Source organism: Pleurodeles waltl, chromosome 6, assembly GCF_031143425.1.
Source record: "Pleurodeles waltl isolate 20211129_DDA chromosome 6, aPleWal1.hap1.20221129, whole genome shotgun sequence".
NCBI classification, from domain to species: Eukaryota; Metazoa; Chordata; class Amphibia; order Caudata; family Salamandridae; genus Pleurodeles; species Pleurodeles waltl.
In genome coordinates this window covers 133,504,805-133,523,951 of record NC_090445.1, presented here as the reverse complement: position 1 = coordinate 133,523,951, position 19,147 = coordinate 133,504,805, and the positions used below count along the sequence as shown (strand labels likewise).

Here is a 19,147-nt window from a genome sequence, read left to right as displayed (position 1 = left end):
TCACTTTTACCCTCCAACTGTTTACTCACCCATCTATCCACCCTTTCACTCATACATCCATCCACCCTTTCACTCACACATCCATCCATCAGCCATCCATCCATTCACTCACACATACACCCATTCACCCTTTCACGTTATTTATGAACCCCAGCTGACATTTTTGTTTCCTCACCTGGTGACATGGAGGGAAGCTTCAAGCCAGGCGAGTCGGGACTGACTAATTAAAATAAACACACGCACATGCAATGTGCAACACCTTGCTCTTTGCTTCACTGTCCCCACGAGTCTGCTTGCTGGCAGTAAATCTAAGGCATACCGGAGCTCAAAAGGCATCCAGCATGAACTGCAGCGTGGGAAGCAGCACCTCGAGTCTGCGCAGTGTGTCTTCAAAAGTCCAGCTCACACACTGCGCACACTTGATTTCGTGGCTTCCTGCTTGTAGTCTCTACCCCACTCGTCACAGGATCTGGTACCACCCCACCCTGTGACGAGTTGGAAAAGGGTGTGGTGATAATGGTCTCCTCTCACTGATTGATGTGGAGGCCGAGAGCTGCAGGGCTTGAATCTGAAACGCCCAGGGCTAACTCTACCTCCACGTCATCAGGGGGTGGAGACTGAACCTTGATGCAGTGTCTTTGCCGAGTTGTGACCTCACAGGCCTCAGGGATGTGAGATTGTCAGCCCAGCAAAATTCTCTAGACTTTGTGCCTGCCCAGGAAACGTCACTCCACTGTCATCACTGCAAGGACTACAGTTCGTAGTGTAGAGCAGCCTCAGAAAGATAATTCAACATGTATATACACTGTGTTCACAAGTTGTTTTAAGGAAGCAGTTTCAGCTTTGCTTCCATGCATTATTTTTCACCGAGAATGTAAAGGGGCGGAGCCCCGACGCCCTTGAAGAGAAACCGCCACTGAAAGTTACTAAAAATGCAACAACACGTGTTGCAGCACAGTAGAAGGCCCTTTGCAAAGCTGGGATGGACTTTCTGTTGCTTATTGCTATATTTGGGGGTTAAACTGGAACGAACAAGGTGTAACCAATGCTAAGAGAGTGTTACCAAGCTTTAAAATGATGAAATAATGAAGTAATACTATTACAAAAAGTGCTGCAGTATGCTGCATAATTTCCATTTTATTGCTGCATAATTCATTTAACCCTGCCGCATAATTTGTCCTACCCTTACCACATCATTTCGGTGGCCCTGGCTACAAATGGCAAATTCAATGTTCTTTTTTCTATTTTTTAAACATTAGTTCTTATCTCATTTTAGCTCCAAATTATAACATCACTTAGCCCCTGTTTTTTTCATTGAATTTCTGTTTTTCATAACGTAAGTTGCAATTTTATACCATAATTAACTATAACTTAACTTTAACCTTTGTGTTTTTTCAGTGAATTTCTGTGGTTGTTTTTTATCATATTTGAGGTTTTGCATATGCCCAACCCCTTTGGGTAACCAGCACCAAATTCCCATTATGCACACAGCTTCTCAGACCCCCAACCCCCCAACTGCGCATGACCTTCAGCAGTGCGGACCATTGACTTGGTTATTTAGTTAACCCACTGCATGCAACCAACTCCCACTGCGTATGGCCTACAGTCTGTACAATGGTGGTTGGTCACAGGATCTGGTCTATGGCAGGCCCTTCTCATTAAAAAAAAAAAATGTTTTTTCCATTCTATAGTACCTCACAGGAGGCCTTTTGGGGCACTGCGGTTCCTGGACTGGCAAAAGGGTCTAGCCTCTGACCATGCACAGCACAGGGTTGACTGCACAGCATGTCCTCTGACTATGCTCTGGATGCAACTTCCCATCTGCGTCCAACTCCCCATGTGTGCCCAACCACCTATGGGCGCTCAACCCCTCAGCTGTGCATAGCCTTCAGCTGTGCACAGCGGTGGGCTGGCCCACCACCCAACCCAATGCAGGTAGCCAAGCCACCACTGCGCACAGCTTACAGTCTGCACAATGGTAGTGGGCAACAGAGTCTGGTCTATGACTCTTCTCTTTTTAAAAGAAATAAATGGTACCGCAGTATCTGCACTACAGTACCAATATCACAGTATCATAAAGGGGGTATCTTGCTGGGTATGTCAGTGCAAGGCACTGGTACTGCTGTACCCTTGCTCCAAAATATATATTTTGTTTATAGTTTAACTTAAGGGTTGGTCCCTTTTGGGCACCAGATAGTCCAGTGGTCAGGGTGTGTCTACCCTGCCTTCTTATGTGGCTTTCAATTTTTTTGTCAGGACTTGGGGACTGAGACCCCAGATCCTGTAATGGCTGGTAGGACCTATTCTCCATGTTGTGGCAGGCAAATCAAGATCTGTCCATCCGCTTTGAACAGGCCAATCATAGCATATCTAGACACCAACAGTCCAGATATCTCTAACTTTTTACCTATTTTTTTTGGGGGCGCTATTGGCTAGATATCAACCAAAGTCAAAATATACAGTTAAAGACAAGAATGTGCTTGTTTGAAAAGCTAAGACTTTAGCTCTTCCCTAAAAAAGACGTAGTTAGTTTGAAACTGTAGGGATCAAGGAAGAGATTTCCATAGAGAGGGGGAATAAAAATAGAAGCTACGACCACCCATTCCAGCCTTCTCGAATCTAGGAGCAGCCAGCAGAAAAGATGAGGAGGAGAGCAGCTCCTGAACACAACAGTACCCATTAATGTTTTTGCTAAAAAATTGAGATCCCTTACATGAAATTGCTTCAAAGGTGAGACAGCAAACCTTGAATTGAATTCTTTGTTCCAAGGGCAGCCAATGGAGTTCTCTACGTAGAGAGGTAGTGTGGTGTAAATACCTCGGTGACCTGTGAATCAGCCTAGCAGCTTGATTCTGAACTGACTAATCTGTAAAAATCTTTTTGGAAGACCAATGTATAACAAATTTGCAGAGTCTACTTTAGATATAACTAGTGTTAGAATTATCATTTTCTATAATATCTTGGGAGAGTAATATAGCAATTTTGTAATCTTTATCACTGCGAAGATGTAAGATGAAATTACTGTGCCGATTTGGGATTTAAGAAACAAATCGCCATCAATAGTAACTCCAAAGCTCTTTGATTGATACTTACGTGTGGGAACCAGGCCCAGATTGGGAGCCAGTATAGTTGATTCCAAAAACAGTCTATTGTTTAAAATCACAATATCTGTCTTTTTTGTGTGAGTTTCAACTGGTTGCTGGCCATCAACGACCAGATAAAATGCATGGTGTTTTGGCACTTTTCCTGAGAGGCGGTAGACACGTCCAACTGGAATAGAATCTGGGAGTCATGGCATAGTTGTATAAAATGCAATCTTTATTCCGAAGTTCTTTAATGAGAGGCCTGACATAAAGGTTAAAAAGGTGAAGGGAAAGGGAGGAACCCTGAAGCACCCCACACTTAACCTGTACTGCTGTGGCTGTAGACTAGCAGAGGTGTACATCATGAGTGTGATTGACTAAGAAGGATTTAATCCACTCAGGTGCAGACCTTTTTAACACAGTGGCTGCCACACGATCAACCAACAAAATTTGACCGATGGTGTCAAATGCCGCAGATAGGTCCAGCAGAACCAAGGCTAATGTTTGTCCAATGTCTCCCACTTCTTGCATATCACCAAGTACAGAACGCATAAGTGACTCAGTGCTACGGGCTGGCAAAAAACAGCCCGTACAGAATCAAGGAAGTTAGTCTCCCGTAAGTGGCGACATTACTCTTGAGTCACATGAGCGTTAACAGTGAGATGGGATGGTCATTTTTTAACACCTTGGAGCTTCAATCAATCAATCAGCCATTTGTTAAGCGCGCTACTCACCCGATAGGGTCTCAAGGCGCTGGGGGTTGGTGGGGAGTTGCCGGGGGTGCTAGTGCTGGAATAGCCAGGTCTTGAGACGCTTCCTGAAGGTCAGGAGGTCCTGGGTCAGATGTAGGTTGACGGAGAGGGAGTTCCAGGAGCCTCACCCTTTGTGTTTGGAAGCGAGATGTTAATAGTCTCTTTGAAAGAGTTATCTATGTCCCTTGAGACAGGGATGTGTTTAGGAGGGCCTGTAAAGGACTTCCAATTTTGGGTATACGAAGTTTTAAGATACCTAGAGGACAGGGCTCTAAGGGGGAGCCAGAGTTCACCTTTTACATCAAAAGAAGTATCCGTTCTTTGTTGATGGGAGGGGTGTACTAGTAGGATTCCTATCTGAAGAGGATAATGACATGTCGGACTTAGTAAGAATGTTAGGAATGCCGGTCTTTATTCTAATTTATTTTATCTGTAAAATACCTGTTTAGCAAGTCACAAAACTCTAAAGTAGCTGCGACTGTCTGAATAATTCTTTCTGGTGCCAAAAGTTTCTTAACTGTTTTGAAGATATCTTTATTTCTGCTAGTGGGATCCATGATCTTGGCGAAAACAAAATACATTTTTGTTTTGATTTCATAATGTTTTAGTCATCCCTTTCTTAAAGATGTCCCTGGCTACCGTAGTATAATCATTCCGCTGTTGGTCTTCAAGTTGGTATAACTTAAGCTTAGCTTCCTTTATGTCCTCGGAAATCCAAGGAACTGATCAGGTCTGCATCTTAACTCTGGGCTCTATTAGTGGGGCATGTTGGCCACTTGCTACTTTCAGCCATTGATTATTGTCAGCAGTTATGCTAATATTGTGATTCAAACAGAGAGTGAAGCTGAGCATTGTGTAACTCATATTCTCCGTTCACTAAATGCCTTTTCCGGGGATTTTTAGTCGTAGTGCCCCTGTTGTTGTTTTGTGGAAAGATGGGTAGCCTAAATTTAAGCATGTGGTGTTCTGTCCAGTTTAGTAACATGAAGGTTGAACGTCCACAACAGGCGGCAACATAAAAAGAAATATTGCAGCTGCAATTACAGGACTTACTGGCTTACTTCCCTGTCCTGGAAACGTTTAAAAAAAAGAATATAAGGGGCAGGGTACGGATACTCTGTCCCCCAGCCCTTGTCGAGGGGTTCCAGTGGGACCTTCCCCAGGTCAAAATAAAAAAAATGAGTTTTGTTGCTGCGATACTGTGGGTTCTCCTATGGAATCACAGTAAAAGAATGGCAGTACCATTTTTTTAACCCCTTCGCTGCCAGGCCTTTACCCCCTCAGGGGCCAGGCCTTTTTTTTTTTGGCTATTTGGGGCAGTTTGCGCTTAGGCCCTCATAACTTTTTGTCCATATAAACTACCCACGCCAAATTTGCGTCCTTTTTTCCAGCATCCTAGGGATTCTAGAAGTACCCAAAGTTTGTGGGTTCCCTTGGAGGAGACCAAGAAATTAGCCAAAATACAGCGAAAGTTTTGTTTAAAAAAAAAAAGAAAAAATTGGAAAAAGGGCTGCAGAAGAAGGCTTGTGTTTTTTCCCCTGAAAATGGCATCAACAAAGGGTTTACGGTGCTAAAATCACCATCTTCCCAGCTTTCAGGAACAGGCAGACTTGAATCAGAAAACCACATTTTTCAACACAATTTTGCCATTTCACTAGGACATACCCCATTTTTAATTTTTTGAGCCTCCTTCAAGTTAGTGACAGAAATGGATGTGAAACCAATGCTGGATCCCGGAAAGCTAAACATCTCTGCAAAGTAGCCAAAACTCTGAATTCACCAAGGGGTCATTTGTGTAGATCCTACTAGGTTTTCTTACAGAAAATAACAGCTGAAATAAAAAAATATTGAAATTGAGGTGAAAAAAATATCAATTTTTCTACATTTTACTCTGTAACTTTTTCCTGCAATGTCAGATTTTTGAAAGCACTATACTGTTACGTCTGATGGACTCTTCTGGTTGTGGGGATATATAGGGCTTGTAGGTTCATCAAGAACCCTAGGTACCCAAAGCCAATAAATGAGCTGCACCTTGCAATGGGTTTTCATTCTATACCGGGTATACAGCAATTCATTTGGTGAAATATAAAGAGTGAAAAATAGGTATCAAGGAAACCTTTGTATTTCCAAAATCGGCACAGGACAAGGTGTTGAGGAGGGGTGGGTATTTGCACATCTCTAAATTCTGGGGTCCCCATATTAGCATGTGAATTACAGTGCATTTCTCAAATAGACGTCTTTTTTACACACTGTCTTACATTTGGAAGGAAAAAATATTGAGAAAGACAAGGGGGAATAACACTTGGTCTTCTATTCTGTGTTCCCCGAAGTCTCCTGATAAAAATGGTATCTCACTTGTGTGGGTAGGCCTAGTGCCTGCGACAGGAAACGCAGCATGGACGCATCACATTTTTACATTGAAATCTGACGTGTTTTTTTGCAAAGTGCCTATGTGTGGATTTTGGCTTCTAGCTCATCCGGCACCTAGGGAAACCTACCAAACCTGTGCATTTTTTAAAATAAGATCCCTAGGGGAATCCAGGATGGGGGGGACTTGTGTGGCTCTCACCAGGTTCTGTTACCCAGAATCCTTTGCAAACCTCAAAATGCTGCCAAGAAAACACTTTTTCCTTACATTTTGGTGATAAGAGGTTCTGGAATCTGAGAGAAGCCACAAATTTCCTTCCACCCAGCGTTCCCTCAAGTCTCCAGATAACAATGGTACCTCACTTGTATGGGTAGGCGAAAGGAAATGGCTCAAAACACTATGTGAACACATCAAAATGATCAAATATAAAACTACATGTTTTTGAGGGGGCACCTGCATTTTTGGTCCTGGGCTCAGCAGCCATATAGGGAAACCTATCAAACCCAAACATTTCTGGAAACTAGACACACAAGGGAGTCCAGGGAGGTGTGATTTGCGTAGATCCCCCAGTGTTTACTTACCCAGAATCCTCAGCAAACCTCAAATTTAGGTAAAAATCAAATTTTTCTCACACTTCCTTGTGGGATCACCGCACTAGGACAAATTTCCTACCACCCAACGGTCCCCTCAGTCTCCTGGTAAAAATGAGACCTCACTTGTGTAGGTGGGCCAAGTGCTTTTGACAGGGAAGAGCCAAAAACATGTCGAAATTGAGGGGAAACCAAAGCGGGCCTGTTAGAAATGGGGTTTTTGGTTGGCAGTCAGGTTACCCCCTGTCCAAGCAAAAGCCCTCACTCTAGTCAGGGTAAGTCACACACAATCCAAGATTATCCTGTGCCCACCCTCTGGTAGCTTGGCACGAGCAGTCAGGCTTAACTTAGAAGGCAATGTGTAAAGTATTTGTGCAATAAATCATACAATACCACCATATAGCACCACAAAAATACACCACACAGTGTTTAGAAAAATATATAATATTTATCAGGATAATTGTAGGTCCAAACGAATAAAGTTGCAATGTGAATTTGTAGAGATATCACTGAAAAGTGATATAAAGTGTCTTAAGTCTTTAAAAAGCAAACAAAGTCTCTTTCAAGCACAAAGGGGCATATTTATACTCCGTTTGCGCCGAATTTGCGTCGTTTTTTTCGACGCAGATTCGACGCAAAACGGACTCCATATGTATACTTTGGCGTTAGACGCGTCTAGCGCCAAAGTGCATGGAGTTAGCGTCATTTTTTTGCGTGAACACCTTCCTTGCGTTAATGATATGCAAGGTAGGCGTTCCCGTCTTAAAAAATGACTCTGATGCATATGCGTCGTATTTATACTCCCGGGCAAAAATGACGCCCGGGAGTGGGCGGGTCTAAAAAACCTGCATTAGCGCCGGATTTTAGCGCCTGGGTCAGGGCAGGCGTTAAGGGACCTGTGGGCTCAGAATGAGCCCAGAGGTGCCCTCCCCTGCCCCCAGGGACACCCCCTGCCACCCTTGCCCACCCCAGGAGGACACCCAAGGATGGAGGGACCCACCCCAGGGACATTAAGGTAAGTCCAGGTAAGTATTTTTTTTTTTTTGTGGCATAGGGGGGCCTGATTTGTGCCCCCCTACATGCCACTATGCCCAATGACCATGCCCAGGGGACAGAAGTCCCCTGGGCATGGCCATTGGGCATGACTCCTGTCTTTTCTAAGACAGGAGTCATTCCAATGGGGGATGGGCGTCATAAAAAAATGGCGCAAATCGGGTTGTGGCGATTTTTTTGCCTCAGCCTGCTTGCACCATTTGTGGATGCCCATATGCCATTTTCCCCCTACGCCGGCGCTGCCTGGTGTACGTCGTTTTTTTCAACGCACACCAGACAGCGCCGGCGGCTAACGCCGGCTAACGTCATTGAATAAATACGGCGCCCGCATGGTGCTTCAGAATGGCGTTAGCCGGCGCTAATTTTCTTGGCGCAAAACTGCGTTAGCGCAGTTTTGCGTCAAAAAGTATAAATATGGCCCAAAGTACCTGGTTTGGGGTGGAAAATCTCCTCAGAGGGCCACAGAAGAAGAGATACGTGGAAAAAGGGTGTGTACGTTGATTTCTCCCCAGCACACACAGACTTGCGTCGTTATTTTTCACGCGGGGAAGTTGTGCGTCGTTTTCCGGCGCGCGGACAGTCTCTTTCTAAAAAGAAAAAGGGAGCACACTGCCTTGCATTCAATCGGAAAATAGCCCCAAGGCATCATGGTAAATGCAGTCATTTAAATATAAATAGCGAGAATTTTTCAAAAAATTCTTCACCCTAAGTAGGTGCAGCAAGTGCTGTATCGCTGTAGAAAGTCTTTCACCTAAGGTAGGTGCAGCGAGTGCCGTATCTCTGGACACGTGTTTCTGGCTTTCGGCCGTCATCCGCAGAGAGCGTATGTAACTGAAGGGGTCGCTTGAAATGCCGCCAAACGTCTTCACAGGTTTTTGTACCACTCAGTAGGCGCACAGGTGCATCGCCAGTGCTCGTCAGCAAGAGGCTCACGGGAGCCGTCATTTAGACATCCAAAAGAAAAAGGGAGCACACTGCCTTGCATTAAATCGGAAAATAGCCCCAAGGCATCATGGTAAATGCAGTCATTTAAATATAAATAGCGAGAATTTTTCGAAAAATTATTCACCCTGAGTAGGTGCAGCAAGTGCTGTATCGCTGTAGAAAGTCTTTCACCTAAAGTAGGTGCAGCGAGTGCCGTATCTCTGGACACGTGTTTCTGGCTTTCGGCCGTCATCAGCAGAGAGCGTATGTAACTGAAGGGGTCGCTTGAAATGCCGCCAAACGTCTTCACAGGTTTTTGTACCACTCAGTAGGCGCACAGGTGCATCGCCAGTGCTCGTCAGCAAGAGGCTTACGGGAGCCGTCATTTAGACATCCAAAAAGAAAAAGGGAGCACACTGCCTTGCATTCAATCGGAAAATAGCCCCAAGGCATCATGGTAAAAGCAGTCATTTAAATATAAATAGCGAGAATTTTTCAAAAAATTATTCACCCTAAGTAGGTGCAGCAAGTGCTGTATCGCTGAAGAAAGTCTTTCACCTAAGGTAGGTGCAGCGAGTGCCGTATCTCTGGACACGTGTTTCTGGCTTTCGCCGTCAGCAGCAGAAATGACGGCTCCCGTGAGCCTCTTGCTGACGAGCACTGGCGATGCACCTGTGCGCCTACTGAGTGGTACAAAAACCTGTGAAGACGTTTGGCGGCATTTCAAGCGACCCCTTCAGTTACATACACTCTCTGCTGATGACGGCCGAAAGCAAGAAACACGTGTCCAGAGATACGGCACTCGCTGCACCTACCTTAGTTGAAGAACTTTCTACAGCGATACAGCACTTGCTGCACCTACTTAGGGTGAATAATTTTTTTAAAATTCTCGTTATTTATATTTAAATGACTGCATTTACCATGATGCCTTGGGGCTATTTTCCGCTCGAATGCAAGGCAGTGTGCTCCCTTTTTCTTTTTGGATGTCTAAATGACGGCTCCCGTGAGCCTCTTGCTGACGAGCACTGGCGATGCACCTGTGCGCCTACTGAGTGGTACAAAAACCTGTGAAGACGTTTGGCGGCATTTCAAGCGACCCCTTCAGTTACATACTCTCTCTGCTGATGACGGCCGAAAGCAAGAAACACGTGTCCAGAGATACGGCACTCGCTGCACCTACCTTAGGTGAAGAACTTTCTACAGCGATACAGCACTTGCTGCACCTACTTAGGGTGAATAATTTTTTTTAAATTCTCGTTATTTATATTTAAATGACTGCATTTACCATGATGCCTTGGGGCTATTTTCCGCTCGAATGCAAGGCAGTGTGCTCCCTTTTTCTTTTTAGACAGTCTCTTTCTGTGGATCGCGGGGATTACCAGATGTCCCGGGTCTGTGTGTGGATTTTCCTGCTTGTTTTCCGGCTGCGCGTCGTTCTGCGGGGCTGCGCGTAGAAATTTCGATCTCACGGCAGGCGTCGCGTCGATTTCTCCTGTGGAGGTCGGGCGGCGTTGTCCTTGCGAAGCCGTGCGTCGAAGTTCCGGTCGTCCCGAAGGCGTTGCGTCGATCAGCGTCTGTGTGCGGCATTTTTCTCGCCGCGGAACAAGCTGTGCGTCGAAAATTTCGGCGCACGGAGCGTCCTGAGACTTCAGGGAACAGGAGGCAAGCTCTATCCAAGCCCTTGGAGAGCACTTTCACAGCCAGACAAGAGTTCAGCAAGGCAGCAGGCCAACAGCAAGGCAGCAGTCCTCTGTAGAAAGCAGACAGGTGAGTCCTTTGAGCAGCCAGGCAGTTCTTCTTGGCAGGATGTGGTTTCTGGTTCAGGTTTCTTCTCCAGCAAGTGTCTGATGAGGTAGGGCAGAGGCCCTGTTTTATACCCAAATGTGCCTTTGAAGTGGGGGAGACTTCAAAGAGTGGCTAAGAAGTGCACCAGGTCCCCTTTCAGTTCAATCCTGTCTGCCAGGGTCCCAGTAGGGGGTGTGGCAGTCCTTTGTGTGAGAGCAGGCCCTCCACCCTCCCAGCCCAGGAAGACCCATTCAAAATGCAGATGTATGCAAGTGAGGCTGAGTACCCTGTGTTTGGGGTGTGTCTGAGTGAATGCACAAGGAGCTGTCAACTAAGCCCAGCCAGACGTGGATTGTAAGGCACAGAAAGATTTAAGTGCAAAGAAATGCTCACTTTCTAAAAGTGGCATTTCTAGAATAGTAATATTAAATCCAACTTCACCAGTCAGCAGGATTTCATATTACCATTCTGGCCATACTAAATATGACCTTCCTACTCATTTCAGATCAGCAGCTACCACTTCAATACTGTATGAGGGCAGCCCCAATGTTAGCCTATGAAGGGAGCAGGCCTCACAGTAGTGCAAAAACAAATTTAGGAGTTTTACACTACCAGGACATGTAAACTACACAGGTACATGTCCTGCCTTTTACCCACACAGCACCCTGCTCTAGGGGTTACCTAGGGCACACATTAGACGTGACTTATATGTGGAGAAAGGGGAGGTTTAGGCTTGGCATGTACTTTTAAATGCCAAGTCGAGGTGACAGTGAAACTGCACACACAGGCCTTGCAATGGCAGGCCTGAGACAAGGGAAAGGGGCTACTTAAGTGGGTGGCACAACCAGTGCTGCAGGCCCACTAGTAGCATTTAATCTACCGGCCCTATGCACATAGAGGGCACATTACTAGGGACTTATAAGTAAATTATTAGTCCAATCAGGTATGATTCAAGGTTACCAAGTTTTAAGGGAGAGAGCATATGCACTTGAGCACTGGTTAGCAGTGGTAAAGTGCGCAGAGTCTAAAAGCCAGCAAAAGCAGTGTCCAAAAAGTGGAGGGAGGCAGGCAAAAAGATATGGGTGACCACCCTAAGGCTGTCAGGTCTAACAGGGCCCAAAAGGGCAATTTGAAAAAAATTTAGGCTGACAAGTGGGGCAGAATTTTTATTGGTATGGATGTGACAATGCTGGGTGGAAGGAATTTTGTTTATTCCTACAGATTCCGGAAGGTTCCATCAAATAAATGTTGGGAAAATGTGTGATTTCCAGCAAAGTTGGAGGTTTGTAGGGCATTGTGGGTAAGAAAATGGTGCAGGGTGCATGTGAAGCACACCACCCTGGACTCACTCAGATGTTTAGTTTTCAGCTGTGTCTAGGTATTGTCGATTTTTCTACATGGCAGCATCCCAAAGTCCAAAAAGTGCAGCCCTCACCGTTCCAAGTGGGACGATTTTGAGAGTTAGCCAAGCTCACATGGCCCAAAATTAAAACCAAAAGCCTAAATAATCAAATGTTCTCTTGCTTGCTGTGAGATAAGATGTTTTAGTGTGCGGGGGAGAGCACATGTGACCATGGAATGGGGTGGGGTCATTGCCATGCCCAACCTGGTTGGTAGCCACCACCCCACTATTTTTTAATTCTTTTTAAATTCCCTTGCATCTAGTAGGCTTTCTGCCCCCCCGGGAGTGTATGGGGGTGTGACGGGGTGCGCGGGTGGTACGAAGGACTCAGACTTATTTTTAGGTGACGGAGCTATTTATTTAAGAGTTTGTGCCAAACAAGAAAAAAAATGTTGTTTTAATTCTCCGTGCTTTTTTCCTCTTTAATGTCTCTCTCTTCGTGTTCTTTATAGGCTCCCCTCTTCACTGGCGCTGACTGGATGTGGACTCCCAGGTGTACCGGAAAACAAAGGAACGGAATGGAAGGTAAGTCGGGCGCAGAGATATCTCTAACACACAAGTGAGAGTTTAAGAGATAATGGGAGAGAGAGAGAGAGACCTGGTTGTGTATGAGTGGGACGGCAGGAACATATGTGTTGCACACAAACACCCTTAGTGCTCCCCTGTAGGTCCTTGTTAGCACTCAGGTTGGTCTTCCCTGTGTCTATAATTATCAGTAGTGGTTTCCCTTTCACACCCCCTTCAAACCCCCCCTTTGCCACCCTCCCCTCCTGTCTCGTTCCCCTCTCCTCTGTGCTCTGGGATTTTGTCAGCTTATGGTGTCCTTGGAACAAGGACCGTACCTTGTTGAGCCACGTCCCTCCTGGGGCGTGGCGGAAAGTGCTCGTCTCCTGCTGGCTGGCGTTTTCTTAGAATGTTGCCCACGTTTTGTGAAGCTCCGGCTTCCCGGTCTCGCCTTCCCCTGTTGCTGCTGCCGCCTCGTTCTCCAGCTCCCGGTGTTCTCCCCTCGCGTCCGTCGCCGTGGGAAACTCCTTCCCTCGCTTCTCGAGTCCGTCCTCCTTTTCTGTGCCCGGGACCCAGAAATCCGAGTCCCAGGCGTCTGCTGCCGCCCCCATGTTGTCATGGGAACTGGAAACTCTGTCCTCCGACGAGCGCGAACGGCGCCAGTCGGAGGAGTTTGTAGGCGCGGTGGAAGATACCCGTCTACACACCCCATCCCATGACCGGGACTGATAGAGTACCGTAGGATCGGGAAACCGGGACAGGAAGTCGGCTGGACCTTGTTGAGCACCAGGGATATGCCGGATCTGAAAGGTAAAAGGTTGAAGTTCCAGAAACCAACGCAGCACCCAAGCATTCGAGTCCTTATGCGAAGCCAACCAGGTTAAAGGAGCATGGTCGGTGAATAGGACAAAAGGTCTGCCTAACAGGTAATATTGCAGGTTTTCAACAGCCCACTTGATAGCTAAACATTCCTTTTCGATAACCGGATAATTGCATTCCCGGGGAAGTAACTTCCTACTAATATATACAATAGGATGGTCCCGGCCCTCATCGTCAGGTTGAGTAAGGACAGCCCCTTACCCCACATTGGAAGCATTGGTATACAAATGGAACGTCCTGGAGAAATCGGGACATCTCAGGACGGGTTCTGTCGTAAGGGACTGTTTCAGACGGTGAAAGCTGGACAGTTGGGAGTCCGAGAACATGGGTAATTTTGTTGGGTAGTGCTTTTTAAGGAGATCAGTGAGAGGGGCAGCTATCGTGGAGTATTGGGGAATAAATCGGCGATAGTATCCTACAAGACCCAAGAAAGAGCGGAGATCTCTTTTGGTCGTGGGAACAGATACCTGCAAAATAGCCTCTACTTTGTTTTATTGGGGTTGTAGAAACCCGTTTCCTATAAAGTATCCGAGATATGCGATGTGTTCATTTCCTAAGGCACATTTCTTAGGGTTGGCCGTGAGGCCGGCCTCATACAAGGTGTAGAATATTTTATGTAGATGTTGCAAATGTTCTTCCCATGTATCACTGAAGATTACGATATCATCTAAATATGCTGCGGCAAACGCTTGGAACGGTTTCAAAAGATGATCCATTAAGCGCTGGAACGTGGCTGGAGCCCCATGGAGACCAAAGGGAAGAACAGTAAAATGATAGAGCCCTGACTGCGTGGAAAAGGCTGTTTTTTCTTTGTCTGCAGGAGCGAGTGGGATTTGCCAGTAACCCTTCGTTAGGTCCAAGGTTGACATATATCGGGCATTCCCTAATTTCTCAAGTAAATCGTCAACCCGCGGAATGGGGTATGTGTCAAAGAGGGAGATTTCGTTTAGTTTACGGAAGTCAATGCAAAACCGGACGGAACCGTCCGGTTTAGGTACTATGACCACAGGAGAACACCATGGGCTTGTAGATGGTTCAATAACATTAAGGTCTAGCATTTTTTTTACTTCTTCCTCAATGAGGTGTCTCCTCGCCTCGGGAATCCGGTAGGGTTGTAACCGGACGGTTTTTCCCTCAGGTGTTCTAATGTGGTGTTGAATTAACTTGGTTCTTCCCGGTGTCCCTGAAAAAAACTGTGAATGTATGTTTAAGAGGGCTGTGAGTTGGGTTTTTTCATTCTCTGTAAGAGAGCTATTAACACATGGGGCTTCCCATATTTCTTCTCTGTTTGTCGGGAATAGGTCCATCCCTAAAGCTGTGGTTGGGGTTACCAAAAATCCGGTAGCGGTGGGAGTTGTAGTTTCTTCTGGTTCTTCCCATTTCTTAAGCAAGTTGACATGATATATTTGGGTCCTTTTCGGGTGTTGAGATAATTTGATCAGATATGTGACTGGGGAGACTGACTTTATGATCTTATAGGGTCCCTGCCATCTGGCTAAGAGTTTGTTTTCGGATGAGGGTCGTAATACTAGAACTCGGTCATTCGGTTGGAAGGAACGCATTTTGGTCCCTTGATCATAATAAGTCTTTTGGTTTCTCTGAGCTTTCTCTAGATGTTTCCGGACATCATCCCACACGACCTGCAGTTGGGTTTTCAATTTACTGACATATTCTAACAGGGGTCTTTCTTCTTCCCCCTCTTCCTCCCACAGTTCTGCGGCCATGTCGAGTAAGTTTCATGGCTGTCTCCCAAACACTAGTTCAAAAGGACTATGTCCCGTGGATGCTTGCTCATGGGTCCGGATGGCATAGAGGACTAGAGGTAGTTTCTGGTCCCAGTCCCTCCCTGAATGAATCCTCAACTGTTTTCCTTAGCAAGGTCTTTATGGTACTGTTGTAGCGTTCCACTAAACCGTCAGTTTGGGGATGATATACAGAGGTTTTTAACTGTCTGATTCCCAGGGCTTTACAGATCTGTTTCATGAGGGCGGACATAAAAGGCGTTCCCTGATCTGTTAGTATCTCCTGTGGGAACCCAACTCTAGAGAAGAAGGTGATCATGGCTTGGGCTACTGCCTTCGTGGTCATGCTAGAGATGGGAATTGCTTCCGGGTACCTAGTAGTGTAGTCTAATAAGACTAATATATAGGTGTGCCCCTTTGTGGAAGGTAACAGGGGTCCGACCAAATCCATACCGATGCGAGAAAATTGAATATCGATAATGGGGAGTGGCTGTAAAGGGGCCTTCCTCAGAGCTCCTGGGTCTATCAGTTGACAGCAGGGACACTGGGCGCAATATTTTCTAAGTTGGGCATAAACCCCTGGCCAATAGAATCGTCTTAGTAGATATTCCTCTGTCTTTTCCCTACCGTAATGCCCGCCCCCAGGTTGGTTATGTGCCAGGAATAGGACTTGGCTACGGTAGGGCTCGGGTACTACCAGCTGTTTCTTTTCCCCTTTTGCGGAGTTGATGATCCTATACAGAAGGTTCTTTTGGATAAAAAAAAATAGGGACCCACCTCATTTGCGGATTCCGTTTTGGCACTTTTCCATGCGTGACATAGTGTGGGATCCTCTCGATGACTAGCTCGAAAGGAGAGAGAGGGATTAGATGTACTGGCTACCATTTTCTCGGGGTTCTGTCCGGATCTTGAGAGTTGATAGTTTTGTTTCCCTTGTCTTTTTTCCCATCTAGTCATTTTTACACGGGTTGGGGTTTTCTCAATATGACTGCTATGGAAAGGTGCTTCAGCCCACCAGTCTGAGGAAATTATGGGGGAACTTGCCTTGTCTAATAGTTCGGAGAACCTTATGTAGTCTGTACATACGACACAGTCCTCTACTAACCGATCCATGACTCCTACCGAAAGGAAATCCTGATGCTCTTCCCACTCTAGTTTTACCAGAGCCAATGGGTAATTGTTTTTGTCCCCGTGGATGCAGCAGATGGTAACCCATTGGTTGGAAGTTTGGTCCATGCGGCTTAACAGGTCTCCTCGTATCACCGACTGACTGCACCCTGAGTCTATAAGAGCCTGTATGGGATTCCCATTTATTTTGACGGTTTGTTTGAACTTAAGGTTTCCCTTACCAGTGCACAACACTCTACCCCTAGTAACCCCGATTTCCATGGGTTCTACCCTGTCGCCTTTCCTCGGACACATTCTGGCGATGTGGCCCCACTCCCCACAGCTGTAACATTGGGGCTGTTGCATGGGGGCTACCCCCCCACTCCGATGTGGTCTGGGTTCTTCTTGGAGTCGACGTGGAGGGTATTTGAGGGGTGCCACGGGAGGTTTGGTATTGACTTTGAGTCCCAGATTCTTAAATTCAGCAGATCTGTGATAGGCACAGGCTAGATCTACCGCCAGTTCGGTATCGATTTTTGGGTGTTGCCTTATCCAACTCCTCTTAGAGCTTGGGAGTGAGTCCAAATATTGCTCCAGTATAACCGCTTTGATGATGTCTTCTCTTTCTGTCCCTAGCGGGCCCAAACATTTTAACCCGAGGTCTTTAACTTTGAAATAAAAGTTTCGGGGATCCTCACTCTGTCCCCACCTAATCTTCCGAAACCTTATTCTATAATACTCGGAGTCATGGCCCACCCTTTCCAAGATACTGCTCTTGATATCTTTATAGGGTGTAGTACCTCCTGGGTTGGCAGCTTGGTACGCCGTTTGCAAAATGCCTGTTAAGAGAGGGGCAATGTATTGACCCCAGCGTTCTTCTGGCCATTGGGCCGAGGATGCCACGCGTTCGAAGTTTGTGAAGAACGCGTCGGGGTCCTCCCCCTCTTGAAATGTTTGCAGGACAGAACTCGGGACATTCGGATGTACTTTACTTGCTGCGATGGTATCAGTTAATTTCTGTAATGCAGTTTCATGTACCAGTTGATTACTAGCCATGATGGTAGCTTGGCTTTTTAGTGCCATTTGCAGGGCTTCCCGGTCCTCTTTTGCCTCCCTTTGATGTGCCTCCCATATGAGCTGAAGGTGCCTCTGACCTTCAGCTTGCTGTTGATTCATGTCCTCCAGTGTTGGCTTATCCCCCATCTTTGCTTGCCTCTTCGTACCACCTATGTACACATCCCACTTCTGACACCACTGTGACGGGGTGCGCGGGTGGTACGAAGGACTCTGAGACATATTTTTAGGCGACGGTGCTATTTATTTAAGAGTTTGTGCCAAACAAGAAAAAAAATGTTGTTTTAATTCTCCGTGCTCTTTTCCTCTTTAATGTCTCTCTCTTCGTGTTCTTTAAAGGCTCCCCTCTTGACTGGCGCTGACTGGATGTGGACTCCCAGGTGTACCGGAAAACAAAGGAACGGAATGGAAGGTAAGTCGGGCGCAGAGATATCTCTAACACACAAGTGAGAGTTTAAGAGATAATGGGGGAGAGAGAGAGAGAGAGAAAGAGAGAGAGAGAGACCAGGTTGTGTATGAGTGGGACGGCAGGAACATATGTGTTGCACACAAACACCCTTAGTGCTCCCCTGTAGGTCCTTATTAGCACTCAGGTTGGTCTTCCCTGTGTCTATAATTATCAGTAGTGGTTTCCCTTTCACACCCCCTTCAAACCCCCTTTAAACCCCCTTCAAACCCCCCCTCTGCCACCCTCCCCTCCTGTCTCGTTCCCCTCTCCTCTGTGCTCTGGGATTTTGTGAGCTTATGGTGTCCTTGGAACAAGGACCGTACCTTGTTGAGCCACGTCCCTCCTGGGGCGTGGCGGAAAGTGCTTGTCTCCTGCTGGCTGGCGTTTTTCTCGAATGTTGCCCACGTTTTGGGAAGCTCCGGCTTCCCGGTCTCTCCTTCCCCTGTTGCTGCTGCCGCCGCGTTCTCCAGCTCCCGGTGTTCTCCCCTCACGTCCGTCGCCGTGGGAAACTCCTTCCCTCGCTTCTCGAGTCCGTCCTCCTTTTCTGTGCCCGGGACCCGGAAATCCGAGTCCCAGGCGTCTGCTGCCGCCCCCATGTTGTCATGGGAACGTGAAACTCCGTCCTCCGAGGAGTGCGAACGGCGCCAGTCGGAGGAGTTTGTAGGTGCGGTGGAAGACACCCGTCTACAGGGGGTAATTGCCCCATCTGCCCACCGGTGGGTAGAACAACCTTGGCCCCAGTTATTTGGGGTGGGGGTATAGTCATAGCCCCACCCTCTTTTTTTGGAGAAAAATAAATCTTCTCTGGTGGGCTTTCTGCCCCCCTTGGGGGCAGGTGGGCCTCCCAAAATTAGGCTGATCTGCCCTCAAGGGGGGCATTTATGGCCAACACTAATGCGCCCCATGGGGAGCGAACCTTGCCCAAGGGGCTGCCCCCCCCCCCCCCCAAACAAAACACACACACCAATCTCTGGTGCCTATGGCCTAAAATAAATGTGCCCCGCCCCCCCAGGTGAGCGAACCTTGCCTAAAGGGTCGCTCCCCTTACGTGAAATTGGTGCAAAAAAAAAATCCCTGGTGTCTAGTGGTTTCTGCCTCCCTTGGGGTCAGAGAGGCCTAATAAAAATAGGCCGATAAATGGCCTAAAGATAATGTTCCCCCCCGGGGAGCAACCCTTGCTTAAGGGGTCGCTCCTCACATGTAAAAAAATAAAAAAACAGAAATAAATGATCCCTGGTGTCTAGAGGTTTCGAAAGGGTTAAGGAGTGAAAAAGGAAACTTAACATCTGTGATCATTGGTGTTTTCCGGGGAGGAGAGTGAACACATGTTAATCTAAAGCACTACACTATATGAATAAATTGTTAGAGGATAAGTAACAATTTCTATTTGTAGCATGTGTGGCTGTAAATACACATGCTTTCCATAGACTGTAAAA

General features: G+C 46.7%; 1 long non-coding RNA gene across 1 annotated transcript in view; it reads left to right on the top strand.

Annotated features, from left to right (window-relative positions):
* The window catches only part of LOC138301877 (uncharacterized), a 78,664-nt gene extending 60,988 nt beyond the window's left edge, over positions 1-17,676 (top strand). Inside the window, exons 3-4 of the long non-coding RNA XR_011205135.1 lie at positions 12,410-12,482; positions 17,603-17,676. This is a non-coding gene — a long non-coding RNA (uncharacterized lncRNA). The remainder of the gene's footprint in view (positions 1-12,409; positions 12,483-17,602) is intronic.
* Positions 17,677-19,147: the final 1,471 nt, after the last annotated feature.